The sequence below is a fragment of the Hibiscus syriacus genome, unplaced genomic scaffold (assembly GCF_006381635.1).
Source record: "Hibiscus syriacus cultivar Baekdansim isolate YM2019G1 unplaced genomic scaffold, ASM638163v2 tig00110885_pilon, whole genome shotgun sequence".
NCBI lineage: Eukaryota > Viridiplantae > Streptophyta > Magnoliopsida > Malvales > Malvaceae > Hibiscus > Hibiscus syriacus.
The window spans coordinates 72,315-84,487 of record NW_024062897.1 but is presented as its reverse complement, the minus strand read 5'-3'; the positions used below and the strand labels follow the sequence as shown (position 1 = coordinate 84,487).

At 34.6% G+C, this 12,173-nt stretch overlaps 1 pseudogene; it reads left to right on the top strand.

Annotated features, from left to right (window-relative positions):
* The first annotated feature begins 315 nt into the window (after positions 1-315).
* On the top strand, positions 316-11,630 carry LOC120144225 (annotated as a pseudogene).
* The last annotated feature ends 543 nt before the right edge of the window (positions 11,631-12,173 follow it).

The following is a 12,173-nucleotide window of genomic DNA, read 5'->3' as shown; positions in this document are numbered from 1 at the left end:
TAACATTTTAAGGTCAACTATAAGACATAAAAAAACATGCAAGATCCAAAGCTCCTATTTAATATATTTTAAATTCAACAATAAATAGATATGTGCCTCTTACAGTCTCAGCATCGACCCCTGCATATTATCATCTTCCACTTCTGTTCTCTCATTATATCCACCTTTTTCAGCTTCAAGTTTCAACATTCAATACATTAATATCCAAAGGTACAAATTTTTGTCCTTCATGCTAAAGTTTAAGTTTTTATCTTACATTCTACAGTTCTATCTTGAAATCTTCTAACTTTCAGAGCAGAAGTTGTTGATCAAAAAATGGGTAGATTTTCAATACTCACATTGGGTTTCCTACTACTCTTCTGCTTAGTAGTTGTCACGGAATCCACAACATATTTGAAGTATAAAGACCCAAAGCAACATGTTGGTGTTCGAATCAAATACTTGATGAAAAGGATGACTTTGGCCGAAAAGATAGGCCAAATAACTCAGATTGAGCACAGTGTTGCTACTAATCGGTATTCAATCCTTACTATGTCCATATTTTAGCTTTATGTATATATGTATGTGTGTATGCATGTATGTATCATTGATGATTATATGTATGGTGTGTATGCGTAAGGAGTGTCCCAGCCCCATAAGCTACTCCTCATACTTGGATTAACATGGTCAGCTCACTCCAAAAGGAAGCCTTATTTACCTGGGATTCCAATGATGTATGGGATTGATACGATTCACGGCCATAACAATGTGTACAAGGAAACTATCTTCCCTTACAATGTTGGTCTTGGAGTAACCATTGATCCTTAACTCATCAAGAATATTGGAGATGCAATCGTGCTCGAAGTTCTAGCAACGGGAATCCCCTATTTTTTGGCTCCACATTAATCAAACACGAGAATGTGCTCGAATCACGGATATGTGAATGGCCTTGACTGTTTGTTTTCTTTCTTGGTTTCACAGGTTTGCAGGAATCCAAGGTGGGGTAGGTGCTACAAAAGCTACAGTGAGGATCTAAAGATTGTCCAATTGATGACCGAGATTATACCTAGTTTACAAGGGGAACTCATTGCCAATTCTAGAAAGGGTATTCATTTTGTTGCTGGAAAGTAAGAATATTTACTATACACCAACCATTAATGAGTCTTGTGGCAAGCGTCTGTCATCGGTCGTTTAGTTATCTAAATGTAAAACACGAATTCGATAACTAAAGCGGTGTACTTGTTTGTCTTAGGAAAAATGTGGCAGCATGTGCTAAGCATTATCTGGTATACGGAGGAACGATAAACGGCATAAACTAGAATAATATCGTAATTAGCTTGTAGGGACTATTGAGCATCCACATGCCTGGATATATCAGCGCTGTAAGAAAGGGTGTTTCAACAATTATGGTATCATATTCTAGCCGGAACGGGAAGAAGATGCATGCTAATCGTGAACTCATCACCGGCTACCTCAAAAACAAGCTAAAGTTCAGGGTAACCAAAACGAATTGAACTTGAATGTGTCACCGCTCAAAAAATTTGTATAAGGTATTCATTTTTAAACATCTCTTGGGGTGCTTTGCAGGGCTTTGTTATATCAGATTGGCAGGGTCTTGACAGGATTACCTCTCATCCACATGCTAACTACTCGTATTCTGTAGAAGTCGGAGTCGGTGCTGGGATCGATATGGTCGGTCGGATTCATTTCATTATGATTATCTAAGTTATCAATCATAATGCAATATATATTTGTGTTTTGACACATTGAATATGTTGCAGGTGGTGGTTCCTTTTAGCTACACAGAGTTCGTTGATGACTTTACCTATCAAGTTAAGCATAATATCATTCCCATGAGCAGGATGGACGGTGCCGAAAAAAGGATCATGAGGGTAAAATTTGCGTGGGGTTGTTCGAGAATCTGATAGCCGATACAGGCCTGGTTAACCAAATTGGGAATCAGGTACGTCGAGTACATTATCCTGATATTATAATTGGGTGACTTGAATAACACGCTTTTAACAACAACATTGGGAGCTAGCAAGGGAAGTCGTGAGGAAAACTCTTGTAGAATAATGGTAAGTCGGCCGATAAGCCGTTGCTACCTCTTCCGAAGAAAACAACTAAGATACTTGTTGCTGGAAGTCATGCTGATTACTTGGGTTCTCAATGTGGATGTCGGACCATTACATGGAAGGGTCTTGGTGGCAACATCCTCAATAGTGGTATGCCGTAAATTTACACTTGAAAACATATCGGTTTCATCGATCCTATCTTGAGATCTCACCGATATTTAATTAGAACACAATCTGCATGATGAACAAGTACCACATCCTCCATGCCATTGAATATAGTAGATTCGACCACACAAGTTGTCTACAATGAGAACCCTAGGGCAAACTATGTCAAGTCCAACAAGTTCTCTTACGCCATCGTTGTAGTGGGAGGACCGTCGTACGCAAAAACATTAGTGATAGCCTCAATCTGACGATACCTGAGCCTGTGCCAAGCACTAGTAGCAATGTTTGTAAGGCTGTGAAATGTGTAGCGGTTGTCATCTCTGGCCAACTGATTGTCATACAGCTGTATCTCTCGACAATCTGTTGAAAACATTTTGATATTTTGATATAACAAATTAAGATAAATGAATTTTAAGATTTTCCAAAAGATTTTCTAAGTATATTCGATATAATTATTCGAATATCAAAATATTACTCCAAATCTTTCAAATGTCATTTTTAATTCTTACTTAAGTGTAAAATTAAGTTTTAAACTTAAAATAATTTTAAAACAATTTCACAAAATATTTCGAACCATTTCAAACCAAAAAATTCTAGATTACTCATAGGGAATCGATTCCCCCTGAATGGTTTGGCTCTGAGAAAAATAGAATGCTCGGAGGGAACCGATTCCCCCCCAATGGGGTACCGATTCCCCCTATTCAACGGACGAAATATTTGAATTTTACACTTAGGGAACCGATTCCCCCCGCGCTCCAAACTGTTTTATTAATTGATTTCACACTAAAACGGCTCTATTGACTCCATTAATCATCCCCAACGTTCAGAATCATTTGAAGATGTATTTAAACAAGCTTAGAAGCCATTGATCAATAACAAGAAACAAGAATAAAAAAGAATCAAGAGAGAATCAAAGAGAAAGCATTAAACCTCAAGTTTAAGTATTTTCAAGCCTATTTCATTCAATATTCATTTTTACTTTCAAGAACACTTATTGTGCTCAATTGTATTATTCTTGAGTGTTCTTTCTTTGTTCTAGAATTGTACAAACATCTTGTCTTATGAGGATTTTCTTGTAAGTTTGCAAAATTTGTATTGTTCTCTTTGGGAGAGAGTGTTCTCAAGAATTTGGGGTATAATTCTTGAGGGATTTGTAAGGTTACTCTTTGTCCTCAAAAGAAAGAAAAATTAGTGAATTTGTGGAAAATCCTTAGTGTGGATAGCTAAGGTAGTGGATGTAGACTTTGGTTGAGAAAGTCGAACCACTCTAAATCGCTGTGCAATTACTTTCAATTTTCTGCAAAAACTTCAACCAAAATTTTAATTACCAATTCACCCCCTCTTGGTCGATTCCATCGATCGATTAACTCAACAATTGACATCAAAGCCTAACTCATTTGAAGGTTTAATCGCCTCTTGAGTCAATTCGGGAAGAGTTACATCGATAATCAAAGTCATCAATGGCCTCCACTTAAAACGTCGAACTCCGGTCTCGATTCGATGCCCGTCAACAAGCCTCCTTTCTTCAATGGAGCTAACTATGCCTATTGGAAGAATAGGATGATGTATTTCATTCAATCCAGTGACATGGGAGCATAGAATGTTGTAGAAGACGGATATATCAAGCCTCTCACTCATCCAAGATTGTGGAGTGAAGGAGAGACAATAATGTTCCAGCTCAACTCCAAAGCCATCCATATCATATTTTATGCTCTTGGACCAGATGAATATGGAAGAGTTTCATCTTGTACAACTGCCAAAGAAATATGGGATAAACTACAAGTCACTCATGAAGGCACCGACGAGATAAAAGAATTTAAAATTAGTCTTCTAACACATAGCTATGAAAATTTCAGGATGAAACCAAATAAAGATATCAAAGCTATGACGGATAGATTCTCAACGATTGTCAATGGTCTCAGATCATATGGAGAGATCATTCTAAACGAAAAGCTTGTGAGGAAGTTAGTTTACTCACTTCCAAAATCATGGCAATCCAAGAAGACGGTAATCATCGAGGCAAAGAACCTAAAGTTCTTAACTCTTGAAGAGCTAATCGGTTCTCTCCTCACTCATGAAATGATGCTTGAAGATGTGGTGGACCTCGATAAGATTGACGAGACACCAAAGGAGAAGGAGAAGAAGAAAAACATTGGAATTGCTCTCAAATCCACAAAAGATGAGAGTGATTCAGATGAAGATGACGATGACGAGGAAATGTCATTGTTTTCCAAACGGTTCAGAAAAATGATGAGACCTTACCGAGGAAGAAAATTCAAATGAAATGAAGGTTTCAAAAATGAACCAAAAGAGAATGACCCGATCATTTGCTATGAATGCAAAAAACCAGGGCATGTCAAATATGATTGCCCACAATTGAAGAGAAAGGGCCAATCAAAGAATAAGCACAAGGCTCATATGGATATATGGAGGATGAAGAAGGTTCCGATGAAGAGGAACAAGAAGTAGCAAACTTGTGCTTAATGGCATTCGAAGATTCTAAGGAAAAAGAGCATTGCTACAAGTCACGGGAAACAAATTCAAACTCATGGTACCTTGATAGTGGATGCTCAAGACACATGATCGGATACAAAAGTCGGTTCATAGAGCTTAACGCCAAAAATGGAGGAGAAGTGACTTTTGGTGATAATTCAAAAGGTTACATCGAAGGTATAGGTACAATAGGTAATACCTTTTCCATACAAATTAAAAATGTTTTATATGTGAATGGATTAAAGCATAATCTTTTGAGAATTAGTCAATTTTGTGATAAAGGATTCAATGTCATATTTGAAACTAATGGTTGTAAAGTTATTGACATTGCATCTAATCGGATTATGCTTGTTGGTCATAGAATAGGAAACATATACATGGTGCATTTAGACTCTATAGATATGACTAATTTATGCCTAGTTGCTAAGGATGAGCATGATAGTTGGTTATGGCATATGAGACTAAGACATGCTAGTATGAGTGTCTTGCAACGGTTAATTCAAAGAGATTTGGTTCGAGGGCTGCCTAAACTAAAATTTGATAATAATAAAATCTGTGATGCTTGTGCTAAAGAAAAACAAAATAGAGTTTCTTTTAAATCCATTAATGATGTATCAACTAGTAGAGTATTGCAATTGATCCATTTAGATCTTTTTGGGCCATCTAGAACTACTAGCTTGGGTGGAAAACAATATGCATTTGTCTTGGTAGATGACTATTCTAGATATACTTGTGTTCTATTCTTAAGTACTAAAGATGAAGCATTAGAAAAATTCATCACGTTTTCAAAAGTAATCCAAAACGAAAAAGGTTACTCTATAACTAGTGTTAGGAGTGATCGTGGAACTGAATTTGAAAATCTTGGATTTACTGAATTTTGTAATTCTAATGGTATTAGTTATAATTTTCAGCACCTATAACCCCTCAACAAAATGGAGTTGTTGAAAGGAAAAATTGAACTTTAGAAGAAATGGCTAGAACCATGCTTTGTGAAAATAATTTGCTAAAATATTTTTGGGCGCAAGCCACAAATACTGCTTGTTATATTATTAATCGAGTAACGATTAGGCCTATTTTGAAGAAAACTCCATATGAACTTTTTAAAAATAAAAAGCCTAACATTAGTTATTTTCATCATTTTGGATGTAAATGTTTTGTTTTAAACAACGATAAAGATAATCTTGGCAAATTTGATGCTAAAAGTGATGAAGGAATTTTTCTGGGTTATTCCTTAAGTTCTAAAGCTTATCGAGTATTTAATAAAATAAATTTAGTTGTAGAAAAGTCTATACATGTTGTTTTCAATGATAATATCCTTCCGATGAAGGATTATTGCTTGAATGATGATGTAGATATTATAAATACAAATGACGTTAGACATGACATTGGAGAACCATCATCAAAGGAAGAAACGAAAGATGAGGAAACTATGCTCCTCTCGAGAATCCAACCATTGAAGAAAGGGAAGTATTTTACCCAAGAAAATTCAACTATGTCAAGTATGGTGAAATCATAGGTGATCCATCCAAAGGGGTAACAACTCGATCTTCTCTTAGAAATATTTGTAATTATATTGCATTTATCTCATGCATAGAGCCTAAGAATATTAAAGAAGCATTAAATGATGAACATTGGATTATGGCTATGCAAGAAGAGTTAAATCAATTTGAGAGAAGTAAAGTATGTACATTAGTTGAAAGGCCTAGTAATAAATATATTGTAGGTACTAGATGGGTATTTAGGAATAAGCTTGATGAGAGTGGTAATATAGTGAGAAACAAGGCTAGACTTGTTGCTCAATGGTATACTCAAGAAGAGGGCATAGACTATGGTGAAACATACGCTCCCGTAGCTAGGATGTAAGCAATTAGAATGTTATTAGCATTTGCATGTTTTCATGAATTTAAATTACATCAAATGGATGTTAAAAGTGCATTTTTAAATGGTTTTATTAAAGAAGAAGTGTATGTGGAACAACCTCCAGGTTTTGAAGATTCAAAATTTCCGGATCATGTTCTTAAATTGACAAAAGCACTTTATGATTTAAAACAAGCTCCTAGAGCTTGGTATGAAAGATTGTCAAACTTTTTAATTGAAAAATGTTTTTCAAAAGGGAAGGTTGACACTACATTGTTTTTAAAGCATAAAGGTAAAGATTTATTAGTAGTTCAAATTTATGTTGATGATATAATATTTGGTTCTACTAATGATGTTCTTTGCAAAGAATTTTCTAAGCTAATGCAAAGCGAATTCGAGATGAGCATGATGGGGGAGCTCTCATTTTTCTTTAGACTCCAAATCAAGCAAAGAAAAGATGACATCTTCATCAATCAAGCTAAATACGTCAAAGATAAGCTCAAAAAGTTTGGACTGGAAAATGGGAAACCTCATGACACTCCAATGAGCTCTTCTACAAAGCTTGACTTGGATGAAGGAGGTAAATGTGTGGATGTTAAATTATATAGGTCAATGATTGGTTCTTTGTTCTATCTAACTGCAAGTAGACCAGACATTATGTTCAGTGTTTTCTTATGTGCTAGATTTCAATCATGCCCTAAGGAATCACATTTACTAGATGTTAAGAGAATCTTTAGATACCTTAAGGACACTGCTAGTTTAGGACTTTGGTATCTTAGAGACTCTAGCTTTAGCTTGCATGCCTTTTCTGATGCGGATTATGGAGGATGCAAATTAGATAGAAAAAGCACCTCTGGTACTTGCCAATTCCTTGGAAATATGTTGATTTCTTGGGTTTCAAAGAAACAAAATTGTGTTGCATTATCTACCACTGAAGCTGAATACATTTCAGCTGGTAGTTATTGTTCAAAGGTTTTATGGATGAAACAACAACTTTTTGATTATGGAATTGAAGTAGATACCATTCCTATTAAGTGTGACAATAATAGTGCTACTTGTCTCACTAAAAATCCCATCCAACACTCTAGAACTAAGCACATTGAAATAAGACATCACTTCATTAGAGACCATGTCACTAAGGAAGATGTAGTTCTAGAATTTGTTGATACTTTGCATCAATTAGCGGATATCTTTAGACAAGGAACATTTTTGGACACTTAGGAGAGAATTAGGTTTAACTATCCTATCTTCACTTAGTTCTTAAAATAATTTTAGCACTTTTAAGAATAAATGAAAAATGCATATAATAGTAATTTTTGATTGCATTCATTGCTTTTAGTTAGGGGGAGTTTATGATTCTTGGTGAAAATTAACTTTATATTCAAATAATTTTTAATGATAAATTTGATTGATTGAACATGATTAATTTTCAATATATGAGTTGTCAATACCACTAGAGAAAATTAATTTAGCATTTTGAGTGTTTAAAATTAGATTTTATCAGTTTTGGTGCAGAGGGAATCGATACTCCCCTTGAAGGGGAACCGATTCCCCCTTTGAAGGGGAACCGATTCCCCCTGTAGGGGAATTGATACCCCCTGGAGGTTATGTTTTTAACACGGGCATAACCCCTTTCTTGCTCAAACCCTCTTATTCTTCTTTCTTTATCGCATATCACTCTCTCCATCTCTCAAATCTTCACTTTGCCTCAAAACAACGTTTTTAATCGAAATTCTCTTCAAATATCATCTCCTAAACCTGTTAGAATCATAAAAAAGTGCAAACTTCATCTAATCTTACTCAAATCCGAAATTCTTCAAGGTATTTTCCTAAAACTTATATTTCATCAATTTTTGAACATAAAACTAGTTTTAATTAGTTCTAGGTTGAACTTTAGATCATGCATTGATTGTTTAGCGATTAGAAACTAGATTCTACAACTAATTTCATAAAAAAACACAAGAATTTTCAAAGATTTTAAAAAATTTCGAAATTTAAAAAAAATTATATTTTCAAATTGTTGTGTTTTGATTTAATTATGTTGTTATTATGAAAACATATGTATATTGATTCTCAAAACCTTATTTTTCAATAGTTTTCAAAAACTTTGCCCATTAGGATTGGTATAGAGAACCTTGAAATATTAAGGACTCAATTGAGTTTTGAGATTGATTATTTTGCATACATGCGTTTTAAAATTGTAGGTTATTCTTTCCATTCCGATTATCTTAAATCATGTCTCATAAACGTTCTAGAGCTTCCTTTAGTCGTTCTAGTCAACCTCCAAATCCTCCACCCATCCAACAAATTCCTAATCTTAATCCCGATGATCCAAACATGACCATTCGCAATTCTTGTTTTAATGAACCCGGTCGAAAACAAAATCTCTACTTTAGATTTTGTCAATACTTTGAGTCCTACAAAATCTGGGAAGAACGAATCCCATCTCTTCAAGCCATGTTAGACATAAATTTTCGTCATCTTCCTACTCTTCAAGAGTGGAAATTTGACAAACTCTTCGAGCTTGAACCAATTGTCTACCATCAACTTGTTCGTAACTTCTACTCTAATGTTATTTGCATTAAAAACCGAGAGAAAACCTTAACCATAGGGATCCGATCCTATCTTCTAGGATGATTCCTTCATCTTGACTCGGAATATATTACCACCGTATTAGGATTAAATAATGACGGGTTAGATAATGAAAAACTAACGGTAGGATCTCAGTATAAACGAAGGGATAATACGAGTGTTTTAGATCTTCACGACCGTTTTCTTCACCTTATGATCTCTTGGTGGTTTCGACCATCTGGAGGCCGTTACTCTACTCTTCGAGCCTTAGATTTATTTTGGCTACATTGTGTCCAAAATAATCTCAAAATCAACCTTCCACAGATTATCTTTTATGAACTTGTCGAAACCGTAAATCTTGTTCCCAATAAAAAATTATGTTCTTCTTTAGTTTATGGTTGTATTGTTAGTAATCTGTTTAAGAAGGTTATGCTTAGAGTTGGTATTGATGCTTCATTTCCCTTCAAAAACCAAATCAATATATTCTCTTTAACTAAATTGGGATGGAAGATCAATGAAGAAACTGGTCTTCGGATTCGTACCCGTGAACAACCTCCAGAAGAAGATAACTCCAACGATGAGCCGGAGCAGCGCGAGGAACAAGTACAACAAGAAGATCAAGTGCCTCCATACTTCCGAACATTTATGGAGAACATTGATTTGAGGCTTGCATCCATTGATTCAAATCTGACCGCTACCACTGAAACGATGAATCGTCGTTTCGATTCGTTGGACAAAAGGGTCGATGCACTTTCACGTGATGTGACCAATATTTGGACACATTTATCTCCTCTTGATGCGCCGATGGACGATTAGGCCCTATTCTTGCTTAGCTTTATTTAGATCATAACTTCAAACTTATTGTTTTCAACATTTTGAATGACTTTGGATTGTTTTACTTAGATTGTTGGATGTTTGAATTTGTTTGATGGATTATGGATGTTTGAACTTATATATATTTGGTTTGGTTAAATTTATTCATTATTGCATCATTTACATCATGTTAGATATATGACCAATTTTTCCATGTCACATTGTTTATGAATATTGATTATGAAACTAATGGCTAACGTTTCTCTTGATTGTGATCTTAGCAGCTTAAGCTATATATATTTATCATCAATTGGCTAAATGATTTCAAAACCTTGTTTAAAATCTTTTAAAAGTCTTTTTGATTTAACAAAATGGGGGAGAAATGTTAAAGTATTTTAAAGAGGAGAAGTGTTAGAGTAAGGGGGAGTAATTTCAAAACTTGATTTCAAAATCTTAAAATTACTAAAATGTTTTGTTATATCAAAAAGGGGGAGATTGTTGAAAACATTTTGATATTTCGATATAACAAATTAAGATAAATGAATTTAAGATTTTCCAAAATATTTTCTAAGTATATTCGATATAATTATTCGAATATCAAAATATTACTTCAAATCTTTCAAATGTCATTTTTAATTCTTACTCAAGTGTAAAATTAAGTTTTAAACTTAAAATAATTTTAAAACAATTTTACAAAATATTTCGAACCATTTCAAAGCCAAAAATTCCATATTGCTCAGAGGGAACCGATTCCCCCCCAAGGGGGTACCAATTCCCCCCTGTTCAACGGTCGAAATATTTGAATTTTATACTTAGGGAACCAATTCCCCATGAGGGGGTATCGATTCCCCCCACGCTCCAAGCTGTTTTTATTAATTGATTTCACACTAAAATGACTCTATTGACTCCACTAATCATTCCCAACGTTCAGAATCATTTGAAGGTGTATTTAAACAAGCTTATAAGTCATTGATCAATAACAAGAAACAAGAATAAAAAAGAATCAAGAGAGAATCAAAGAGAAAGCATCAAACCTCAAGTTTGAGCATTTTCAAGCCTATTTCATTCAATATTCATTTTTGCTTTCAAGAACACTTATTGTGCTCAATTGTATTATTCTTGAGTGTTCTTTCTTTGTTCTAGAATTGTGCAAACATCTTGCCTTGTGAGGATTTTCTTGTAAGTTTGCAAAATTTGTATTGTTCTCTTTGGGAGAGAGTTTCTCAAGAATTTGGGGTATAATTCTTGAGGGATTTGTAAGGTTACTCTTTGTCCTCAAAAGAAAGACAAATTAGTGAATTTGTGGAAAATCCTTAGTGTGGATAGCTAAGGTAGTGGACGTAGACTTTGGTTGAGAAAGTCGAACCACTCTAAATCGTTGTGCAATTACTTTCAATTTTCTGCAAAATCTTCAACCAAAATTTTAATTGCCAATTCACCCCCCTCTTGGCCGATTCCATCGATCGATTAACTCAACATAATCGATGCACTTGTTCCTGCTTGGAGGCACAAGGTGTTACCGATGTGTTGTTCGGTGAGTATAGATTCATGGGGAAGCTTGCGAGGACATGGTTTAAGACGGTGGACCAACTCCCTATGAAAGTGGGCGATACACATTATGGCCCTCTATTTCCATTTGGATTTGGCTTGACTAATAAACCTATCAACCATAACTGAGAGACTATTTTCACTGTCAATTCGAGAGCTGTTAATGTAATCTCATTATCAATCTTTTGAAATTAATGAGATTTCTTATTGAAAACTTTATGATCAAATAAAATGTGATTGTTTATCTTGAATTAATATGCATTCAATATTTTTCGTTTTTATCTTGTTCACGGGCTGAATTATTTTCCTTTTGTTTGTTTTGGTGAAAATAACATTTTTGGCCTTTCATATTTATTAATTTAATCATTTTAGTCCTTTATTTTTTAGGGTAAAGTATAGTAATGGTCACTGAACTTTTTTAAAGCTTTCATTTAGGTCTCCCAACTTTTAAAACTTACAATACAGTCCCCCAACATTTAGTCTATTTACAATATGGTCCCCAACAGTTACGTCAGGGACCATATTACAAACGGACTAAATGTTGAGGGACCATATTGCAAACATGCTAAATGTTGAGGGACCATATTACAAACGAACTAAATGTTGAGGGACTGTATTGCAAGTTTTAAAAGTTGGGGAACCTAAATGAAAGCTTTAGAAAAGTTTAGTGAT